General features: G+C 45.6%; 2 protein-coding genes across 2 annotated transcripts in view; both read right to left on the bottom strand.

Moving 5' to 3' along the window:
* The window catches only part of LOC134845457 (U2 small nuclear ribonucleoprotein A'-like), a 361634-nt gene that overhangs the window by 214635 nt on the left and 122196 nt on the right, over positions 1–24803 (bottom strand). The window lies entirely within an intron of this gene.
* Positions 1–24803, bottom strand: part of LOC134845456 (protein FAM98A-like) — a 183186-nt gene that overhangs the window by 36189 nt on the left and 122194 nt on the right. The window lies entirely within an intron of this gene.

The raw sequence follows: 24803 nt of genomic DNA, 5'->3' as shown, positions 1-24803 counted from the left end.
AGAGACTGATAGGCTTCCGTGTTCCTAGACATATGACGCTTCGCGCGTTCATACATCCATGATGCCATCACAGCATGGAACCAAGGCATCAATCTTTGCGTTGACCATATTCTTTCAATGGCTTTGGGTATTCTCAGAATCTTGCAGGTGGTTCTGAAAAGATCTAAGCTGGCGGTCCATCGTTACGTTTGCTAGCTGCTCAGGAGTCGGCACGGCCGTCTCCTGCTCACTTGTCCCCGCGTTGGCTTCTAACCACCTCACCGCCAGCATGGCACTCACCACCACGATCGACACTCGTTGATTTTGATCGGGCAACCCCGTGGAGTACAACTCCTCCACGTCCCACACTAATACTAGATTTCCGCGTTTGGGATACCACAACGTCTGCGCCAGGCAGTGGCAAGGATACTCCCCATGGGTCATTAGTATGTTCCTCCGGGTCCGATACCCTGAGGCTCCCAGCAACGGTTCCACTTCCATCATTATTCTATGCACCTCGTCCTTTTCTTCTATGGTGGGGAATTCAGTGGGTAACGCTCCACTCGACTTCTGCTTCTGGAATTCACTCACATTACCCTCGTTCAATCTCGTGAACTCTTCACTCACTAAGTCTTGCAACTCGCCTTCAGATCTCTTCGGGACGGCCCGAATGATCTTTGCCAAAAAATCATATGACTTTTCCGACATTCTGGCCAACCTCACGCACTTTGGCATAGAGAAGAGTTGGTCGACCAACACTTGTTGTGTCCTCGCATCCATCACCACCATGTGCGTAGGGTATCTAATATTGCAATATGGTGCAGAGCTCGAAACCACGAGATATTTCGAGCCAGTAGGTCTATGATAGGCCTCACTATCCTTCAAGTTCATTTCATTTTCCAGAGCTTCTCGCCAGCCTCCGATCTTCTGCTCTGTCTGTAGTGCTACAGAGAATACTTCCACGCTGAGGGACGTCACTAGCTCATGGGCACGCTCTAGGCGTTCCAGTGACTCTATCGAGCTCGTCATGCTGCAAAATCCCAAGGCAGTGATCAAGTTTACCTCCGTTACTCCATGACAGTCTGCAATCAACTCCATTCCACTCTTATCTGACATGCCCAACCTCCCATACAGTTGGGCCAATTGGCGATGCTGCTCGCTCAGCGTGATCAAGCAATGTTCCGAGTTGCATACAAGTCCGTACATTCCACTATTGTGAGCTGGACAGGTGCCCTGTCTCAGCCAGTCACTCGATGCACTTCCCTCGGATGGTTCCGTGGATGGGTTGTTTTTCTGCTTCGTTACTCTTATGGCCAGCAGATGGTGTATCATGGCCAGATCGTGCAAACTCGCGTCATCATCCAAGTCCAACGTAATATCCGCCGTCTCGTCCCAGATGAAATCGGAGTTTGGATGTGGACACCAAGAAGGCTTCATGAGTTCCCATATGGTTACTAAGCTGGTTTTCAAGGGACCGTCCCAAGAACCACAATCAAAACTCACTTGCCCCTTCAGCTCGGGAACCGAGGGTTCGACCACTTGTTCCTCCAAAACAATACCCAGCTTGGGTTGTTCCACCATCAACATGCCAGTTTCTTTGACTCGCTCTACCCAGAAATCGAGTAATATAACTAGTCGAAGTACGCTTCCCTGGCTTCCTCATTCACCAAGGGATTAAACGCCATACCCGGTATTCCAGACACATATTGGAAGGACTTCAACTTTCCCAATGCCGTATACTCTTTCTGTCCCCTGACCGCTTCAATTAATTCCCGGCTCACTTTCAACTCCTTGTTGGAATATCATCTCACTTCTTCCAACCAGCGGTAGCTCTCCATATCGTTCAACTCCTTGTTTGGTATGGCCAGCGGCATGTACTGATACAGCTCCAGGAGTGCCCTCAGGAAGTTTCGTTCACCATCAACTCCCCCTTGCCGAATGGTTTTTATGCATTCTCCCAATACAGGAGTGGGGATACGATCCACCACGAACCTTACGAAGCAAAAGGCATCCTTACGCTTAGCCCAGGCTATCGCAGAATCGTCTCTAGAAATCAACTTTCGCAGTGCTTCCATCAATTCCAGTTCCTGTTCCTTTGATTTCGAGTCGTTGTTGGCTTCATACTCCACCTTCTTAATTCCCATCAAATACCAGGCCAATCGTACCTGCAGTTCAGTCCTGGTACATGGATAAGCTAGGTATGCTGCCACCGTCGCCGGTGTATGCATAGTTTCGTCAAAGTATCTTTGGAGGGCCGCCCTCTAAGAGATCTCTAGCAATCTTTCCAGGCCGATTTCGTTTGCTTCCGAGGACATCACCGTGCCGTATTCTTTCCGGTTCAAGTTGGAGTTCTCCTTCAGCTCCCTCAGATACTCCTGCATGGCTTGCTTCTCATTCCAAGCCATCATGTGCCCTCTCGCGGAATTCCTCGCCTTCAGCATTTCCACATAAACCCCTGCCGGATCTCCCATGTGGACTGAGTCTGGTACAGTGATTCGACTATACTCGACCACGTCGAGTTGTCCCTCCAGCCTCATTCGGGCCATGTTCGTTCGCGAGGGCTTGTAATCATCAAGTCCTCCAGATCCACACTGACTGATGACCTCCATTTCCAGTTTGGTATCCGCCGGAGTCCGTGCATTTTTCTTTGACCTCGTGGCCGTTGTGGTCAAACCTGCCAATAACATAGGGGGTATCAGATTCTCTTTTTCTCCCCCGGCAAGCATCGCACCATCTCCTTGCCCACTTTCGCTTAAATAAGCTACTCCTTCCAAGGAGGCCACCACTGTACTGGCTTTCGACCTCACCACTTTCTGCTTCACGGCTCTGCTTCCGGTCTTTCCCTTTAACCGCTTCAGCCCTTTTTTAGCTCGTCTGACGGGTAACTTCCTCGTGATCTGCTGATCATCGGCACTGTCCTCTGTAACCGACTCGGTCAGAACATCAGACCCAACAGAGTTCACTATTTTCTCCAGAACTTCGCGCATGATGGGTTGGTTTAGTCCCACCTTCATTATGGACTGCGTCCCGTATCTGCGTATCACGTCCCATATCCTCTCCATGAAGGTCACTCGATTCCAGGTTACTCCCGTCTCACGTTCAAGTTCATTCTGGTATCTTTCCCACTCTTCTTCCGGTAGCGTGCTCAGGAAAGATACTCTCATACTCTCCTCAATCTTCCTCCTCCTTGGTGACTCATGGAGCAGTTTCTGTAGCTCCCTCCTCCGGTAGTCCATTGCCAGGCTTATTGGTTCCACTGGGGATAAGCTGGCCGGCGCCTTCTTTGTAGGGGACATGAAAGACGATGTTGTCATCAGCAATAGATTCCCATCGATTTCCCCGTCGCCGTCTTCACTAAACTGGTATTCCAGCAAGTCCCTCTCCAATGCTCCTAGATCCATTTCACTCGATTTCTCTGCCTTTCCCTCCATGTGATCATCGTCTTGATCCATCTGCTCGTCATCGTTCGTGTCTGGTTTTGGCTCAGGTCCCGAAAGGCCTTGTCGCATATCCCTACCCGAGTCCGGCCGTGCCGGTACGGTCAGATCCCCTGCATGGTAGAATAACTCATCGTTCACTAGGAATTCTACCGAATCCTCGCCATGTGGCGCCAGACCATCCACCGTTATGTATGTGCCTCCCCTGCACTCCTTTGCGACCTCCAGGATTACTACCTTCATCTCCCCTGACCACTTCAATCTCGATAAGTCATCTGCAGGTGCATACACATCATTCCACACCCCAGTCGAGACCTCTGGCTTCCTGGAAGGTGATTCTTTGGTCTTCTTTCGGCTCCAAATATCAGGAAATGTGAAATCAAGCGTGTGCATGGCCGCAACGTTCCAACTGATAAAGCGCGGCTCCATCCCTTCACTCCACTTCAGCAATCTCTTCTCCGCATCACGAGCCGCTCCGATGCGAGGGGCAATTACGGGAGATGTGAATCCAAACAACATCCTCCTTATCGGTGGGTATCGAGGGCATTGGTCCACAGCGGCCTGGACCCGGAAAGCCACGCTTGCTGGTTCTCCTTCACGTGTGCGTAGGCCTCTGGCGAAAGTGGGACCCTCATCGCCCCTCCTGAATCCTTCACCACTGGTCGCAGATTCCAAAGCTTCGGGTTGAACTGGAGATGGGAAAGGTCCTCGCGGCCCATTCGGCATTCAAAATTATTGTTGAAGTCCATCAACACCTAACCCGGCTCCGCTATTCTTCCAAATAGTCTCTCGTTGCTGGCTAGCCCTCTTAGCTCCTTCTTTTCCACCCAATTCAGCACGGAGCAATCCACTACCGAAACTAGGTTGACATACAACACCGAGTTCCTGTATGCCTTTACTTGCACATCGGGGAACGCAAATGACATCACGGGTCCATACACCACTGTGACGAACTCCCGTAGTCCATGAATCAGAGCCAGCGGATCGATCCGCATCATGACAGCCAGATCTGTCAGCAAAGGCATGCCACAGTACTGTTTGCACTCACCCGCATCCGTCGCCACCTTATCCTCTCCTGTGACGCTTCTGTTGCAGGAGATATTGGAGCAGGAGGATCCTCCAGTCCTTCATCTTTTTGAGCGAGGCGGTTTCCAACTGCGCGTTGAATTGACGACTCGTTCCCTGAAGCTGTTCTGGGTATCGCAACAGCACGAGCAGATCTCCTAACCGACCGTAGGTCATAGCGATCAGGGTGAGGAGCCCGTCCAATCTCAGGTCTGCCAAAGCTTGGGTGAAGAGATTCGCAGGTCCCTTCACAAAAATCTCGTGACCAAATGCCACATACAAGGCCATTATCAAGCCGATTGACAATTTCCGGATATCCTTGACGAATCTCGCGATCAGGTTCCTGGATGCCCTCGGGTAACATGTTGACAGGAAGGATGGCGTCCATCCCACTCCCATTCCCCCCAATACAGCGTCTGATCGTTCATATTGTGTCCTCGTGGCCAAGATATCAGCTTGGAACTTATCCAATTACATCGTATTCACGTCCTGCATCAACTGCAACATCATGCCCCCGGCTAACTCCCTCTCATTAAACAAGTTTTTCAGATACGCGTGTATCTCTTTGATCACCGCCGGTGCATGCTGGAACGCATCTTCTCCCAAGGTACACAATCTCGTTGAAAAATACAACCATGCATTGGTGTGTGGCTTCGTACGCAAAGCCAATGCCATGAGATCCTCTTCCGCCGACGTAATATTTTTTCTAAATGTCCTCACTGTTCATTTTCTGCGTGATCCATTTGTCTGAACCAGAGATCATTAGCCACCCGTTGTACTAACAAATGTTCGTCATCTACACCTGGCCTCAATTTCAATAATCTGGCAAAGTTGAACAGCTCCAACCCCAGAACTTCATCCAGCACCAACCGAGTTGTGCTACAATCTTTGAACCCCTGTATGGCATTAGAAATGTCAGCCCAAATGGCAGGAAGCTCAGATCGGTATGGGTATTAGTTATTTGGGTCCACCGTTCTGTTTGGCCGGGTATTATCACGCTGAATCGTCCCTCTGCTATCGTTGTGACCATCGTCTACACAAACTGAAGGGGTTCTGCCAATGTGGCGTACCCCGGTGATTACACAAAGACAACCTTCACCACATTTTGAGTGAAACGTTGGTTCACTGTTGTGTCTAACTCAGCCATGGCCGAGAGCAATGTCATTATCGCCTCTCCTATAACCTCATTGCTCGGAATTGATCCAACCGTCAGACGCGACAACAACCCTCTGCTCTGTAGGTGATCATTCGAGCCTGCAACCACTATCACCTGCGGTTCTATGCTGACCACCCTTCGTACTCTTATCCTCATGCCTACTGATTGTACCCAGTCCAACTTAGGCGCCGTCAAGAAAATTACATCAGGCCAAAAGAAAGAACGGGGCGTGTAGAGATAATCCGAACTGGCCACTATCAGATTTTGGCGGCCTTCATATCCAGGGGATCATAAGCGGCAAAAAGGCTGTCACCGACTGGTGCCGTCAGCCCTGCATATCTCCTGTCGTCTCCTTCCACCGAGGTTGCTCGGGGATAGTCTCTCGAGTATTCACCAGGCGCTTGGCCGGGAGGTTTAGCAAACTGTCTGTACATCTTGTCATGCTTGTTGTTGGGCTTATTCTCTGTCAGAAACTTACCCTTCCTAGCAGGTGGTGTCAGCTCTCTGGCTCTCCGACGGACGTCCGTGAGAGATCGGGTGTTCAAGGGTCCAAGGGTATTGTCCTGAGGCAATCCATTGAGGTCAACATACCTGAGCGTAGTCGCGGAGCTGAACTGTTTCTGTCCCGCTACCAGCCAATCCACACCCGGTATTCGATACAATCGTGACACTGTGGGACCCTCTCCACCGATCATCTTCCTTGCATCCTCCCGACACGTCAATGTATTCATGTTCAATTTTGCCGACATGTCTTTCTTATATTGTCCCCAACTACTGGGATCTGGACGGTTCCAGAGCAGCACACTGTTTGGTTCGACTCCCTCCGTCGGCACGGCGCTCGTCGATTGTCCTGCTGTCGAAGCAGGAGTTGCTGTGGCAGACGTGTCTATCGTCCTAGACACGGACTGGGAGCTAATCCGGCTCTGCTCAACCGAGCTGCCCAGTCGGCTCTCCAACGGTTGAGTCCTGGGAGGAGGGGCAGCCCCCAACCTCGCTCTCACATCTGAGCTCGGAGCGACGGGAGCAGTTGCACCCGTCTGCATTGTCAGGGGCCCGAGGCGATTGGCGAGTAATTCTGTCACATTACCCCTCACTCTACCTCCTCCAGTCGAACTTGTCCGAGCCAGTGAGCCGGTTGTCCTCAATTCTTGTTCCATTTCCTTCAACTGCGTCTGTAACACGTCATTTATCCAGCGCCTCCCTTGCTGGGTATTGAAGTGTATGCCGTCCCTGGTGAGCGTGAGGTGATCAATCATGCGCAGCATGTTTTCTAAATCCATGAGTCGCAGCTCGCTGGGGTTGCTCCTTACCAGACCGCGAGTCATCTCGTTCCACCGGGTCACGTTACCATTCATAAAGTCTGCAACCGGCGTGCCCATCTCCGGGTTCTGTGGTATCGTGCATAGAACCACAAGTCTGGGTCTTTACTTCTCTTTCAGTTCATTCAGGAGGCAGACCAGTAGGGGTTCCCACTTGCCCTCTGGGGTTACAGGGGCCCTCGAAACGTCGATAGTCCCGAGCATTATCACCAGGTCGTTCTGATCCCTTTCTTTCTTCTGTAAGGTCTCGATTGTCTCCTAGGTCTGTATCTCGATCTCGCTCACCTTCATTCTCTTGAGAGGAGGAGCAGCGGTTGGGGAGTCTACTGAGTGAGACGGGCGCGGCCCATCACGTAGTCTTTTCGCTCCGATGAACGGCTGCGCAGGCTGAACGGTTAGGGGCATCTCACCGAGCCGGTGATCCCTTTGCTCGCCCAGTCCCCGCTCACGAGCCAAGTCGTGTCCGGACCTTTCTCCTCGGCCACAAACATCGCCAATCCCGGGTCTTCTCGTGTAAGATCACAATCAATCAGCCGCTGATAGATCTCGTCTAGAGTCGCTCCTAGACTCGCTAAGAGGAATTCCATTAACACATTTGTATCGCCCATTTCTTCGTGTTAATTCTCGTGTCGTGAAGTTTCTTCAAGTTTGCTTTGATTCAGTAAACAAGATATGATCAATCAAGATCTAAAAAACAGGTCACGACTTAAAACCATCCTTTCATGCGGTCCCGTTTTCAGGATAAAACATCATTCACATTTTTCTCCTTTAAAACAATCCATTGAATTTTTTCTTCGTTACTGATTTAAAACTTAGCACCAAGGTGGATCGTCCACCTTCAACCTTATCGAGCTAACACGAATGAGCGCTGTCACCTTCCATACCTGGAGTTTTCCAGATCTTTCAGGACACAAACATCACATAACACATACCCTAACAATAACATAACACATAAACATCATATATCTACATTATTACCTAAAAACATAATCCTTAGTAGCTAACCTAACTCAATCCTAACCTCTATAAAGTGAACTTAATAAAAACCACTTATCGCCGAATGCAACTCCTAGCATATGCTCAGATAGTAAGTTTTATGTAAGTAAACTTCTATGTCAGTTTCTGAAAATATCACGTGTATGAGGGCGTACAACTCTCTCGGATGTAGTTTTCCCCTATTACGATCATAGACTGGTAACGAGAGAGAGAGGTCACTCCTCTCTCAACCAGAAAATCCCTAAAACCAGTCAAGGCCAATGCCAAGCTCTCTGGATCTACGTGTTGCCTATCAGTGGCCTTAGTAACCAGGAAACACAAATATTTCCCTGGTATCTGTGATGCAACAGGGGGCAGCGCTATCATCCCTCTCACACCAGGGCTCTGTTTCCATAAAAACTCGATGGCCTATATACTCACTTTTGAAATCAGCCGCTAGTGCTGTTTTGAAGCTTACGTCCGCGGTTATCGCTATAGCGTATGTATGTTACTTGAATATGAAATCGCTGTCCGTTATGACGATATAGTTTGAATAATGGTTCGGTAGGTCAAACTAAGATTCAAAAATTCGTCCAAAAAGTGATTTTTAGCGTTCTCGCCCTCCGTCTCCAGTTCTCCGGTTTCTCTTGCCGATTTTAATTTTTTAATGATCAATTTTTGGTGTGGGTGCGTCCTACCCCACTCTCCGGACAAAAATATCATAGGATCCGTCGGCAGATCGTGGAGCCATTCGAGCACTCGCAAGTTTGTTAATTCTTGCTCATGAGTCTAATCAACCTTTGGTTCGAACTCCACTTCTGGTTCGTAGCGATCGTCGATCCAACCTTGATCCATGTCATATACCAAGTCGATCTCCCTTGGCACCGCTACTTCATCCAATCCCACCAGCGACTCCATCATATCACTTAAAACTATCCTGTCTTCGCCATACGGATTGTACTTCTTCTTGTCCCTTCCTCTCTTGCTCTGGCGTGTCTCCATGGTGAGAGGAAAGTCAGGTTGTATTCCTTTGTGAATTTCAGTCTGTTCTGGGCAGTCCCAGTCCTCTTCGGCATAAGGTAGAGTTTCGTCATCAACCTCTACTCGCTCGGTCAACTTTAGGTCCAGTGGTAGGTCGCAATCATCCACCATCTCATTTCCGTCGTTTTTGTCGCGAGTGCCTCTTTCATTCACCTCACAAGCAGGATCCACTATCAAATAGTCTCCCTCCTGCATGTCTGCTGGGATGCACCAGTCCTCTGATGAGGCATTGTGCGGTTTGAAGTTTTCGTAATGAGCTGCTTTTCCTGTGCTCAGTCGATAAAACCGACCTCCTTGGTGCACTTCCGTTATTTGAAAAGGGCCACGCCATTTCTTTAATAGTTTTTTTGGTTCCTTTTGGTGGAACCACTTCCTGAAACACCCAGACGTAATCGCCAACTGAGTAGGCTTTTGCATCGGCAGTCTTTTAATCATAACTCCGTTTCTGTCTAATTTGCGCCTGTTGCGTGTTCCTCCTGCATAAGTCATTGAGATCATGCTGTCTTCTAATGACATTTCATATTCAGGGTAGAAAAACGTCAACGGAAGCGCTTTTTCGTGACCCGTCAGCATCATATGCGGACTTATTCCCGTGGTGGAATGCTCTGTGCTGTTGTAAGCACCCATCACTTGCGGCAAGTGTCTATCCCAGTCATCCATGTAGCGTGAGCAATAAACTCTCAACATGGATACCAGCGTGCAATTCTGCCTCTCGACTAGGCCATTTGTTTGCGGGTGATAAGTGGTCGAGTGGGCCTATGCTACCTGCGAACTTTTCATTAACTCCTTCGTGAGATCCCCTACGAATGCTTTGCCATTGTCCGATTGGAATGTGATTGGGCAGACATGCCTCGCTATCCACATATTTATCAAATGATCGCATGTTTCTTCCGCTGATGCTGTCATGCAGGGTGCTGCCTCTGCATATTTCGTAAAATGGTCAATCATTACCAGCACCTGATTGTAGCCTGTGGCTGTCATGCATATCTTTTGATGATCAATCTGCACTACTTCATTGAACCCCGATGATTCTATTGACTGCAGAGGGAATCTTAATTTCCTGGGGTCTTTTGCCTGTTGACACGACAAGCATGCAGAGATCCACTTTTCAACAAGCCTTTTTCAAACCAGGCCATTCGAATCGTTTCTGTACCCTGTTGTACACTTTGTCCACCCCTTGATGTCCCATCTGATCATGTGAACTAAAGAGCAATTCAGTCTGGTACAACTGTAGTAACACTATCTAATTGTACCTGTTAAGGACTTTGTCCTCCTCATTCCGTTTACAGGCTACGATTCCGTCTTTATTCAGGTACAGTAGATCTTTTCTCTTCATGTAAAACTGCTTCAAAATCTTGTAGCTGTCCTCCTCCAGATCTCCTTTGTCAGATGCTCCATTCTCGATCCATCTCTTCAGATTGCTCGTCATTCTATCATTTCGTTGAGCCCTGAGGAGATCCGACAGCCGGTATCTGGCTTTCAGATACGTCTTTATCACGTTTAATTGCCCGCTCATTATCTCCGGAGCATGGGCATCGTCCATCAACTTGACACACCATATCTTCTTCAAAGGCGTCGCTTCCTGCACAGATGGTTCCAGATTGGTACGGACGACCGTGCCATGTGGCAGCAATCTGGTTGGGCGTCTCGAGACTGCTATCAGCTAGAGATTATCGGCGGCATTATCCACCACAGTGACCTCCTCGTCGGAGGTGTATCTGTCTCTGTCCGGATCCTGATGCATTTCTCTGTCCAGCCCGCGCTGCTTCCAGTCCACCAACAAGGAATGAATCGCAATCTACGATACATCAGAATTGGAAGTAGTCTTGGATGTGTTGTCCCAGGACTGAGGCCTCGAGTCATCACTTGAGCCCAATGATTCCGCATCAACATGTTCCAATCTGTCTGTGATGTTTCTCGACTCCCCAGACAAAACTCTGTCCATTGGTCGCTTTGAATCCGACTCCCGGGACGAATTTCTGTCCCTAGGTGGTCTCATCAGCCTCTCCCCGTACAAATCGTCCTGCACGGGCCTGAAGGCGTCCGACTCCCCGGATATTGTTTCGTCCCGGAAGAGCAATCTGAGCTCGGATCGCACTCCTCTTTTACATCCGTGAAATGTACTTTTCTCGTAAAGCTGGATTTCGACTTGACCCTGACTTCCTCAGTAACTTGGACCGGGGTCGGTCTCCCACGTTCTGTGAGTGAAGTCCTCAACAAGACATCCTTCGGCATTGAGGTCACCAGCTGGTTCACTATCGACCGGCAATCCTGTTCCACATCGCGATCGCGAATGATCACTGGCCTCTTCTCCGTTTTCTCAGTTACGGCCAATCGTTGCCTGGTCTCTATCCACTCACGATCATGTCTGTCGACTTCTCTATCCAGCAAGTCACGAAGTTTCTCCATGACGTCCGGCGCCACATTCACTGTCCTATTTAGCAGAGCTATGCTGTTTATACCCATTCTGGTGAGCTCCTGCTGTACCAGATTGGATCGGACTAGCAGATCCAGCGGAACAGCTAAAATCTTTATCTCAGCGGCCGTTTCCACTGGAAGTTCAGGGTGTCCTGGTATAGCGTGCCCTGACTTATCCAGCCACCTAGTGAGTGGTAGTTTGTCGTAAGTCTCCTTGTCTAGGAAAGAAAACCCGTCTTTGATCTCCGCTTGGTTAGCCTGCTTTTCTTCGAGTCGCTCATAGAATTCTGTCTTCTTACTAAGGCTATCAGCATTTTGATGCTTGTCACGGGTACGGTGCTCTATGATTATGTGGTATCCGTCCAGGCGCACGATCCAACGACCAATATAACTTTGGTCCATCAAATAGGTTTTCAGCCAGGCAAGGGCTCGATTATCCACACGCAACTTGAAGGGAGCACTCCCCAAGTAGGCCCTGTATTTTTCCACGAAAGTTATCACCGCGAACATTTCCGCTTTCGGTGCGCCATACTTCATCTCGGTATCGCTCAAGACCTTACTTCCGTAGGCTATTGGACGGAGAACCGTTCTCCCGTTCCACTCTTGCTCCTGGTGAAGTATGCCTGATATCGCAACCACTGATGCATCCGTGTCTAACACAAACATCCCCTTCTCTGTTGGCATACCGAGGACTGGTGCTTCGCAAAGTTCACGTTTAATTTTTTCAAATGAAACTTGTGCCTCATCAGTCCAAGTGAATTTTTTGCCTTTGTTTCTCATCAACTGTTGCATGGGGTATATTTTATCGGCGTATCCCTTGACGAACTCCCGATAATAGTTAGCGAACCCCAAAAACTCATCAGTTGTGTATCTGTCTTGGGTGCCTTCCAGGTCAAAACAGCTTCGACCGCTTCGGGATCTGGTCTCACTCCATGCTTATCCACCAGGCGGCCTAGATACTTTATGGAGTCTCTGAGGATTTCAAACTTCGAGGGTTTACACTTCACTCCCGCCTGATTCATGCAAGTAAACACCTCATCTAACCTCTCTATGTGATCCTCTAGGGTTGGCGTTGCGATCACGACATCATTGACGTAACACATGATGAGGTTCCCGTATTTCTTCGTCACACTCGTGAGTGCCTTGGCCATCAGTCGCTGGATTGTGGCCGTCGCGTTGCACAACCGAACGGCATCCTCTTCCACTGGAACAATCCCAGCTCGCACGCGAAGCCCGTCTTTTCACGATTTTGCTTTCGGAGTGGCACTTGCCAGAACGCCGATCCCAGATCTAACGTCGTGAAGAACTTCGCGTCCCCCAACTTGGATAGGCTCTCATCGATGCGGGGAATCGGGTATGCGTCCCTTATAGTCACTGCGTTCAGATAACGGAAATCACAATAAAACCTGAGTTGCCCCCCTTTCTTTTTAGCTATGACCACGCCACAAGCCCACGGGGACTTCGACGGCTCGATCATGTCGTACTCCATTAACATCTCGATTTGCTTCCTGCACGCTTCTGACTTATGAGGGGTCATTCTTCTCGCCCCTTCCCTATGCGGTACCGAGCCCTCTTCTATCTCAATCTCGTGTTCTACAAAATTACAGCAACCTATGTCGGCCTTATGTTTCGAAAAAACGTCTGCGTTCCGATTAGCACCGCCCTGAGCGAATCTAATTCCTTGTCTGATATTTTACCCTTCAAATGTTGTATCTCAGGTAGGACCGGTTTATTCGCTGCTAACTCTGTTTTTGTCGGTTTCTCGGGAAAATTCGAACAATTAGACAACCCATCATCTGTTTCCGACTTCATTGAAAACAATTTCCTAGAAGATTTCGATTCATTTACTCTCTTCAGTATACATTCTTGGTTCGCATGCAAGGGACATTTAGTTACAACAAACTTTTTCAAGTTCTCCACACTCTGAAAGTCTGTGTTCAGAGGCAATGCGTAGCCAAGTTTCTTTCCCCTCTGTATTGTCACTGTTGTTGCTTCTGTGTTCAACAACACACTCACACACAGTCCGCTCTGAGTGAGTGAGAGGCTTCTTCCTAAAATAGCCGAGCTCTTACTGTTTGGATTTGGTACCAGGCACACCTGTCTGTCCTTACTGAGTTCATTAAGATTCCTCGTCCTAAACGTCGCTACTACGACTTGGTTTGGTTTCAATCTCACTTTTCGATCTAGAAAAATTGGTACCTTAGCTTGGTTTATTAAGATCTTATTAAGAGGTTTCTTTTCATACTTACTCTCCGGATCTTTGATCCTGATCAACCCGTCATTGAGGTCGATCGTGACATCGAAGTTGCCTACAAAGTCCCTTCCCAGGATGAGTTGATCGGATTCGTCCAAATTTTCCACCACCAGGAAGCTCATCCAAAGATGTATTCCCCCAAGCTGCAGTGATATAATAGGGGTCCGTCCTGTCACATAGATCGCTCCCTGATTGGCAGCTGCCAGTCTGATGTTTGTCGGTATCAGATCCGACCAATCAAAGCCCATGTCAGTCCAGGTTTTGACTGGCATGACACTGACCACTGCACCCGTGTTTAACAGTCCTTTCACTGAAAGTTGTCTGCCCTGCACATCTAGCACATGTGCTGCCAGATCGGCTTCGCAACCTATGTGGACCGCATCCTGTTCAAGCATGGCATTGTATCCGATTCGTCGCACCTTCAGCTCTTCTTGGCCAATATATATCCGGCCTACCTGATCACTCGCATCAGTTACGTGAGCTTTTGTGTAAATGTTGATGCCGTCCACATTCATCAGAATCGGATATGGGCCATTGACCTCTATGTAATGTCCATCCACTCTCATCAGCCTTGGACCTCCTGTCGTGAGCAGCGCTCGCACTGCCCTGGAGTCCAGCTTGGGATCTTTCTCCCTCAGGTAGTCTGAATAAATGTCCAGGTGGACTAGTGTAATCTCGGATGGTTCACTCAAGTTCTTGACCACCTGGTGTCCTGCGACTGAGATAATGGACATTATCTTCGTCCCTTCTTTCGTCATTCCAAAAGTTCTACCAGATATGACATTCAGTTTTAGTCCCTGCCTTCTGGGTTCCTTTTTGTCCTCTTCTTGCGTCGTTTTACTCAGAATGTTAAACTTTTCCCGAAGATCCGTGCTTTCCAGTTCCGACCTTACCCATTGCTCCACTTCTTTCGTGGCTAGCTCCTGTTTGACATTCTGTAACGCTGTCCTTGTCGCCAAGCCAAACCATAATCTATCTTGCGTGGGCTGGCCGACTCTGCCTCCAGGCTCGAGGCTGCCCCCTCGTCAGGCAAGGTCTTCACCTTCTTAGTCGTGAAGGTGCTCGGTGCCGTCTCTTTTCTCCGAGACTCGGCCTCGTTCATCAGACGTGCCCAACTGGCCTTGACACCCGAAAGCGCCTCTTCGTGGCGGGGGTGTTTCGCGTCCGCCACTGCATCCCAAAACTGAGTGCAGTCCGACTTGAAGTGTCCCTCCAAGTTACAGAAGAAGCACCTCGGTCCATATTTCATGATGAGCCCTCTAACGTACTCTTCGTGATCCTCGTCGGTCGCATCGACGTCGTCGAGAAAGTAGCCTATTGCCTTCATGTTCCTGTTTGAAAGCAGAACACGCGGAAACATGATGGTCCATCGAACCACAATTCGCACATGACCTCCTCTTATCCATGTCGTAGAGAGGCTTGTACCAACTGGAGCTCGTGCCAGTGTTCGTCCCGCTGTAGTTGCCATAATTGCTGTAACGATTTTGCGCCCTTGATTTTATGAGCAAGTATTCACGTGACTTCATACGCAAATCATCAGGCGTGGGTAACTGGTCAAGCGACAAGGTGAAGTGTGTGGCTAACATCGTTTTCAACTCCTCACTCTTCACTCCGTCCATGAACTTCGAAACTATCGCCAAAATTCGCTTGGATATTCTCTCATCGGGATTGCTTCTCCTCCTAAGCAATTCAAGGTCGTCCAAAAATTTGTCTATGGATTCGTCATCTCTTTGACGCCTCTTTTCGAACTTCACCATAGCCTGGTGCCCTTGTACTCCAGAGCCGAAACGATTCAGCAGGATGTCGAATATCTTGCGAGCGCTGTCTCTTTCATTGGCTTTTTTCACCATTACACAATTTAGGGCAGTACCCTCCAGGTTGCTCGTTAGTGCGCTGCATTCCTGTTTCTTGGAGAGACTCTCTTCTTCAAAGTGCAACTTCATCACCTCTATCCAAGTATCAATGCAGCCGTCTGACTCGTCTTTGTATGATTTAGGCTTCTTCAATGTCCTTCTTGACCTCTCTCCTCTCTCGGTTGACTTCGAGAGCTTGGTTATGAACGTTTCGAGGGATTTATTCAGAGGTTCAAACATCGAGGCATACATCGTTGTGTCCGGTGAGACTGTAGTCAGATCTGGCACTGAACTGACTTGTGGCACAGTGGGCAACCTTGTCTCCGGAGTAGCATCTGCTTCCGGCGGGGCTGGATTCATCCAGCTAGACCTCGAGGGGGCTTCCCTGGGCCGCTCCCTATTCCTAGATTCGAAGATCTTACTTTTAGTTCTTCTCTACCCACGTAGATTTGTCGGTCTTCATCACATGTTATCATGGTCTTTGTGTAGATGTTTGTTCCGTCTATGTTCAGTATTACCTCATGTGGACCATATGCTTCCTTGTACCTATCGTCGACTCGAACTGATTTTCTGCTACCTCTTGTGAATAGTGCCCTCACGGCTCTAGAAGTTGTTTGCGGACTTAGTGCACTCAAGTAATCTGCGTACACGTCGATGTGCACTATTGTCTGATCGCTCGGCTCGCTCAAGTTTCTTGTTTCTTCGTGTCCATCTCCATCATTCGCCTGGCGTGAGCGCTCCCTTGAGTTGGAACGCTCCTCCCGATTGCTCCCATTTAAGATCTCGTCAAGCTTCCGCATCATTAGGTCAGATTTGGCATCTAACCTTCTTTCCAGGCTAGTCATCGTATGAGCGTAGGTATTATCGTGATCGTTCAACAATCGCTCGATCTCTCTTGTCATCCTAGCCTCTCTTTCCTCTGACTCCTTGTTTGCCTGTGCCAGACTCTCCGCCAGGCATTGATCGGTGTTGCGAATCAATTGAGCCTGATCAAATCTCGCCTGCGACTTCACGTGCATCAGTTCATCTCTCAAATTCTCTCGACCCTGGTGAGCTCTCTCGTCAGCTTGATCTATTCTTTTAGTCATGTCCCGTCTCAGATCATCCAGACCAGTCATTACGCCAGCAAACATGTCACTTATATCGGCAGCTGCCCCCAATGGCGGGGTTAGCCCCAGAGAAGATGAGGTCAACTGCGGCTGCAGCCTGATACTTGATGACGCACCGCCTTTTTGCTTGCCCATCGACGTCATCAATCTGTCGAACGTCGAGAATACTCCCAGGTATAACCCATCAGACATTGGCCTGGTCGGCGAAGTGGACAACGCATTTCTGCTGATGTCGTTCCTCGGACACGGCGTGAAGTTCACATGCGGGTGTGCTATCTCCGGATGGTCATAACTGGAAGATAGACCCTCGGTTTGTAGTGACGCCATGCGCTCATCGTACAGAGACTTCCAACTCTTCTTTGCCTTCGAACCAGTTTGTTCTTCACTCGGACTTATACTCGACATCATCGCGTTCTTGCTCTGCTTTGCCAGAGAAAAGTGGGTATTGGTCGGTTGTGAAAAATCTTTTCTCCACTTATGACTCTTATTCTCTGATTTGGACATTCCCCTGAACAATACTTCCTCTCGAGGCTCGACCTCGGAACGCTCTAAGGCCTCCTCTGTCCTCTCGACTTCCTCCCGTTCGAGGTCCTCGCTCGGCTCAAAGTCGGGTCGAATAAGCGTTTGTTCCCCTTCGTCAAAGGGGTCCATAAGCGTCTCGCCCGCCGTTCCGGAGTCGGCGCTTCGCCCTTGATTGCCATCGAGGTTCTTCTCGCTTTTTAGTTTCATTTCGCTCACTGAAAGATCAGCTTGACCTTTAGTCGATTCGTTATCATCAAAAACCACTGGAACGCTGCTAACCGAAGATTGGCTACGCCTAGTTCTAAATTTTCGCGTACTTCCCTTGCTCAGCCTGGGAATCTTAGTAGTCAATCCTAGCGAGTCCCTATGCTGCACTCTTTGTATTAAACGGTAATGCCCGCACAATTTAATGGCGATGCACGCGTACCGCAAACAAGTTCAAGTTAAATTACTTAACGCTGCCTACTCGATTCCGTTAGTATCAAAATGTCTCTTAGATTTCTTAATGACAATACTAGTTACTCAGCTAAAGTTACACACAGGGCCTATTCAGTATTGATATAATGCTAACTCAACCCCGTTGTGAAGTATAACAGTATCACAAGATATAATCAATACACAAAACACAATTGATAATCAGATAAGAATATCCTACAGGTGACAGCGACCTTTCATCAGTATCAATTTACCGCCACACTCTTATCAATTCACTGCTTTGTTGAAATCAAACAATCTTTTGTAAAAAGCAGTGATGATTCAGAAACAGATCAATAAAACTTAGTCTTAAAGAAAAAGACTTCCCTCAGTCGGAACGATCCGAAAGAACGAATCCCAGGACACAATCCTCTCAAGTGAGTGTGTATCTGCCTAATACACTCACCGAGGTCTTCTTTTAGATGTCCTGCGATTGCCCGAGCTGTCCTACTAAGTAGCTCAAGGCAACCTCTGATCGAAAAATTTCTAAAGTCTATGAAAAAGCTCCCCCACACCCGGAACGCTCCAAGTGCACGAGAGCAGGGAACAACCTCTCTTCTCAAGTGAGTGTGTATCTGCCTAATACACTCACCGAGGTCTTCTTCTATCTGTTCCCGGATTGCCCGAGCTTTCCAATTAAGTAGCTCAAGGCAACCACACAACCAAAATCACAAACAAAAAAGTTTTGGTTCGGGTACTTCTGATACACCCGATCTAGAATCGAAAGTTTATCACAAATTTCCGGGTCAAATGGGCTCCTATGATCCTAATATGCATGCCCGTTTTTAGTTGACCTTTTATCCCAACCTTAAATGGATATTTTCCGTTTCTCAAAATGCCCCAGAAGGTTTCACTAAGTTTTCAATAAGGAGGGTTGCTAAGAGGTTTAAGTCACTCCGGAGGGTTACTTCGGAGGATTGTTAAGACACTTAGCCTACTCCGGAGGGTTACTTCGGAGGGTACCTTAGTCACCCAAGAGACTTCGGAGGGTCCCCCTGAACTCACTAAGGAGGGTCAATAAGAGGCTTAATATGCTCCGGAGGGTTACTTCGGAGGGTTCTTCCAAAATTTTCAAATTTTTGAAAAGGGCCTTCAACTAGCTCAAGAAAGCGTCAAAACAAGCTAAATTCTCTATTCTCTAACTTCTTCGGAGGGTCTCATGGAAAACTTCCACTAAGGAGGGTTGCTAAGGGGCTTAATTCACTCCATAGGGTTACTTCGGAGGGTTCCCTTAAAATCAGGAAAAAGGGTTATTTTACCGCGATAAAGCCTCCGAATGCGGTGTAACTTACTTGAAACCAGGTTGGCTGACACGGTCAACCTTCCCAGTAGGATAAAAAGGTGTTTTTATAAAATTTTCTGCCGCTCGGAGGGTTACCTATAATTTGGACCCTCCGAACCAACAAATTCTAAAAAAAGTTTCTTTTCCGAGATTTTTAACCCAAAAACCGTTGCGGTGCGAAAAAACTTGTCAAAAATTTCGACTTATGGTACCAAAATTATCCCAATCGGTTGACTAGTCTGTGAGAAATCGCCAAAAACGTGTTTGTCAAAATGGCCTTTTTTTATCACCTATATAGGTTCTGAAAAACTTTTTCCGCAATTCCTTTTGAAGGTGCCTAAAAATAATTGAAATGAGCGTAGTAGCCCCGTACGGCACTGGAACAATGCAAAAAACCGGACCAAAATTGGTTTGGAGACAAAAATTTGGCCAATAACTATCAAATTTGGACCCTCCGATTCCTTCCTTTTCCAATCCTTAAGTCGTTAGCTCTATTCACGGAGCTAATCGGAGGGTTACTGAAGAGTTTTTCTGGCAACTGAGCACGTTATGCTAGCACGCTCCTAACACAAAAAAGTTTTTTTGCTCTTAGTCTAAAAATTCAAAAACTTGATCCCCAAAAACAGTTGACGAAATTCAGAAAATTATCAAAATTTTGATCGAAAAATTTTCGTTTTTCCTAACTTGTGCTGAGTGCTTTCTCACGCGGTTTCTTTAGTCAGGGGTATCGACTTAGTCAGGGGATCGACTTAGTCAGGGGGATCGAATATGGGGGTAGGACTACGTAGCTACTCTCTATATAAAAACTTTTTGCTGTTCGGAAAAGCTCGGATATCAAAAATCTTGGGGGTCTATAGTTTGGTCGAAATTCGGTAATTTTCGACAAAATTTGGGTGTTTCTTGGGTCTAAATGGGAGATAGGAAATATATGATAAGAATCATAACCTATTAGTAGTCGTTAATGAATATTACTATACCCTCCTTTGCACCAAAATACCCGAATTAAGACCCTTAACTCGGAAGTTTGTGATCGACGGAGGGTACAATCGGACCGCGCCAATCGTGCCCCCCACCACTTAAGCTTTAATGAAATAGTACCCGAACGATACTAAAATTGTTTCAACGATACCCATCAGTCGTTATGGATGTTGTCCCTGGTGTCCCTGTTGGGTGTGAAGCACGTCGGTCAGCTTGCCACTCTACCCTCCGGTCACCGGCAAAATTACCATCAACGTGCTTAAACTCTCAAATTACACTCATGGGAGGGTACCCAATCCTTCACCAAAACACACAAACTTTCTATCAGAAATGATATAAATCAATCTGAAACAACAAAAAACAGGAAGGTCAGATCACATCTCGTCCGGAAATAACATATTAATGTGTCACTTTATGTTTTTTACTGTTTTTGCTCCTTTTTGGATTTTTTACTGTTTTTTGTACTTTTTTCATTTTAAAGTAAATTTGTTTTTGGCTTTTTCTTGGTTATACACTACTTTTGTTTGGTTTTACGCTTTCTCTTTAATTGTTTTTGGTCCCGGGACCTTGGGACAAGCGGGCTCATGACTTCCCACCTAACCCTCCGGCCCCCGGAATTTTCGGTGTTAACTAAGTTAAAAAGGTAAACAGTACTAGGCGGAGGGTACGCACCTTTCCCCTAGTACAAAAAAGGTCACTAAGGCCTCTAACTCGGGCATACGCCCGGAGCGGAGGGTTCGTCGCTGAAACGTTTGCTGATCATGATGGTCTCATGCCTTTAACAGGCCCACCCAGGAGCGCCATAAAAACGTCTATGTAACATTTGCCCAAATACTACACAGCGACGGAGCGTAGAAAAAGTGCCTATTAATGACTGGCAGGCGTCAGTTACCTTAATCCTACTCGTTTTTCACCGTCTCGACCTTGCCAGTTGACTTTCTGGTCTGTTTAGGGCTAAATAAAAAGTTACTATTTTTAGGCCATCAGTCAAACGATTTTTGATCAACTTTCGTTTACATGCGAACACAACCACATAGCTGAGTCTCGGATCCTCAGACTACGTTATTGCTATTAAAAACACGGCTAGAGTATGCTATTTTAATATGTTTTTGGTGACAGTTCTATATTAAATCCATTGGAGATGGATTAACTCTTTCCTCTTCCTAGCTACTCATATTCTAAAGTATCAAACAGTACCGGTGTCAATTCAAAGTTCTATGGCATCAGAGTAGCTAAAAAGTTAGTTTACTACAGTCTTTCACCATACTCTGGGGGACCAAGCCTCCGCTTCCGTGTTGTTGTTAAGGCCTTTTCTCTCTGCTTCGTGCTTCGTCGGAAAGTTGCGCTGTGCCAATCTGGCAGAATGGCACAGTAAAACACACTCAAGAAAATTAAATTGGGTACGTACATACCGACACGACTTCCATAAACGAGTAACTAAATTAAAAACCGACTCTAGAATTATTCCCGTATTTAAAATTAACCCAAGAAGTTTGGACTGAAAAGGTTTTCACTCAAGACGCAAGCTTTCTGTTTTGACCATTGGGCAGCTTGTGGGCAGCTTCAGCTGTCCACTTTTACACCGAAGGTTCACTCTGGTCCATTCAATTCTTCTGTGTATCTTCTCGTCACGACTTGACGACTTGTTCTTTCTCTAGGAATAAGGCAGCTTTACTCTCGCTCGATTTATACGGCGAAATTGCGAATAGCAATTTCAATTCCTATTTTTTGTACTACTTTCCCGCGATTGTAGTTCGATTCTTCTGATTATATTTTCTTGTTTTTTTCAGCTCTCGCGAGAAACTTGACCATAACATGCTCAATTCGAAATTTAGAAAAATTGCGTTTCACCCCAAAACCAAGACTAAACGTTGCTCAAGGTCAAACTTCCAAATATGACCCACTGGCACGGCGTTGCTCAAGGTCAAACTTCCAAATATGAGCGACTGGCACAGAGATTCATGAAAATTTCACGAAGAGTTTGACAAAATTTTAAGTTCTCATCTCTATAGGGAGGCTCTGTTGAGGGACTCTCAGGAGTTGCAATTTTTTCCTTCAAATGTGACTGCTCAAATCCTTATACTTTTCGAGGTCTGACGTTTTCTTGATTTATTCGAAAAAATTTCAGAAAACTTAAATTTAAAAGTATTTTCCAAAATTTGAAATTGACAACCTTGTAATTCAGGGCTGTTATGATACTCTCAGGGGTTGCGAGTCTCATCTCCAAGTCTTACTGTTCAAATCTTTTTCGAGAAATGACGTTTTTTATAGTTTTTCAAAAATCTTTCTAAGTACTCAAATTTGAAGTTTCGCCAAGTTTGGAATTTCCAACGCTGGAATTGGCAACTGTTAGATTTCTCTCAAGAGCTGCAAACTTTGGATCCAAATGCGACTGCTCATTTGCTTTGAATTTCCGAGATGTTTTTTTAATGTAATGGACCCTCTACCTGGTACAATATAGCTTTTTAACTTAGTTAAAACTTCTACTGCTTCCGATGTTTTCTCAATAAACTCCATTATCTTACGATTATCTTCCTTTTGGTCGTACAAATCGGAGTAAATCTTGTATAATGCTGATTTTTGAAGTCCATTAAATTCTTCTTGGCTAAGTTTTTTGCTTGACATGGTTAAAATGGATGCAAATGACTGGTAACTGGAAGGACAGTATTTGATAATGACTTCAGATCCTGTATTTCTGCTAAATAATTTAATTACAGTGCTGAGATAACTATTTTTTTCTGCAAAATAATTTCCTTTTCTCTGCTGTATACTTTTCTTCTGCAAATATAAGTTTTTTTCCTTTCCCAAATTTAATTTGTTCGCTCGTCTGATTCGATCAAGCAATGACTACCTGTTTTTCTGCTGATAAATATGTACTGCTAGAAATAAATTTTTCCTGCAAGAAATTTCTTTTTCTGTCGAATATTTTTTCTGTAAAACAGTTTTCTTTTTCTGTTGAATAGCTTTAATTTTTTTGTTCTTCTAAATTGTTTTTTTTTGTAACTGTCTTTTTCTTTTGCCAAATTCGGTTTTTTAATACAGATTTTCGAATAAAGCATGTATGGAATTTTCCAAATTTTAGGGTTTGATAATATAATGCACGGATGTTTTGTTTTTATTCGAATAAATTTTCTAGTTCAGACTAATCTTTATGTAAACGACTGTATTTTTGTTTTTAGAAAATTTTCATTTAGTGTTTGAAGGTCAGAAAGATCAAACGCGAAAATAATGAAAAAAGAGCAAAAAAAAGCCGGCTGATTTCTAGCTGCTGTTAATTTTTGGTCTGAAAATTATAGGCCTATCATTATAACTGGCTCTCTCAAAAATTTTTGAAAAATTGTTATATAAACAAATCAACGAATATCTGATATCCCAAAAATTACTAAGTAATACCCAGTTTGGATTCAGAACATCAAATTCAACAATCGACGCTATTCTTTATTGCACTGAAGCATTCAGAAAAGCAATAGACAACAACAAAACTGTTGCATGTTCCTTACTGGATCTTTCTAAAGCATTTGATTCTATTGATCATACTTATCTTAAACAGAAACTAGAAGGGTTAAACTTTTCCGAAAAAGCTATAGAAATGATCAATTAATTTATCACCAACCGAAGCCAGAAAACAATTGTTAACAACACCGAATCCGATTGAATTGCACTTGAGCAGGGTGTCCCACAGGGCACTGTCCTTGGCCCTCTACTATTCAATCTCTACATTAACGATCTCAACAAACAAATTGACAAAACATGTAAAGTAGTTCAAAATGCGGATAATACTTTACTATTCTGTGAAAATAACGATCCACAAAAAGCTATTAAAGCACTCGAAGCCAATTGCAGCCTGTTGTCAAACTATTTTTCAGAACACTCACTTCAATTGAATGCAAAAAAAAACAGAACTCATCGTTTTCAGCAAGAAACATTCAAGGAAAAAGGATGAAAAGTATACTATAACTCTGGATGACAAACTAATTGAGGAGAAAACCAATGTTAAATACCTATGAGTAGTTTTAGATCAGTTTCTCACATTCCAAGATGAAATCAAAATTATTCTCAGGAAAATGGCATGCGGAATATAAACACTTCAATCAATCAAAAAGCCATTGCCAGTGAAAACAAGACACTTGATAATGCATGCACTGGTAATTAGTCATTTGCATTACCCAGCAACTCTTTTAAGTGGAATATCCGCTAACCTAATAATATCTCTGGAAAACCAGTTAAGCTGGGCAGTAAAAATTTGCTGCGATCGTGCAAAATACGACTCATCTTCAGACTTGAAGCTAAAACACAACATATTACCAGTAACAATGTTTCTGCACTATAAAATATTATGTCACTTTTTTTGAAAATACATTTATTGCCAGCCTATTATAACATTGAGTATGATAACCACCAAATAGATACTAATACAAGAACCAAAAAAATATATTTCCGCAACAGATACAATGGCCAATACATAGAAAATTCCTTCTTTAAAAAGTCCGTCATAATCTGGAACAAACTAACAGATGATAAAGTCATCTTTAAAGAAATAGTAACATACAGTAAAAGCAAAGATAAAATTCAAGAATTATTATTTATTATTATTTAAAGAAGACCCCTCTGTGGCAACTCATGGTAAAGTTTCATGGAAAAGTTTCAAGTTTGTATAATAACATTAAATTTAAACCACCTTGAAGCTCTCAGGTGAAAGTAATCATCGATAATTGTAAAAGATTTTGTTTTGTTTATTGTTATTGTAACTATGTATAACTAATGATGTTATAATATTTTTATGAACTGATAGAAAAAAAAACAGAAAACATTTGACATACACTTGTGCATTGAAATTAATTTCGATGTGCAATTAAAGTGTTTTTTTTTTGTTAAGACCAAAAGTTCCGGGGGTTAGAAAATTCAAATTACAGAATACTTCACTAAATTGAAAATCCCAAC

Source organism: Symsagittifera roscoffensis, chromosome 5 (assembly GCF_963678635.1).
Source record: "Symsagittifera roscoffensis chromosome 5, txSymRosc1.1, whole genome shotgun sequence".
In the NCBI taxonomy this organism is placed as follows: Eukaryota; Metazoa; Xenacoelomorpha; order Acoela; family Convolutidae; genus Symsagittifera; species Symsagittifera roscoffensis.
The sequence above is the reverse complement of the archived record's forward strand: the minus strand, read 5'-3'. Positions and strand labels throughout refer to the sequence as shown.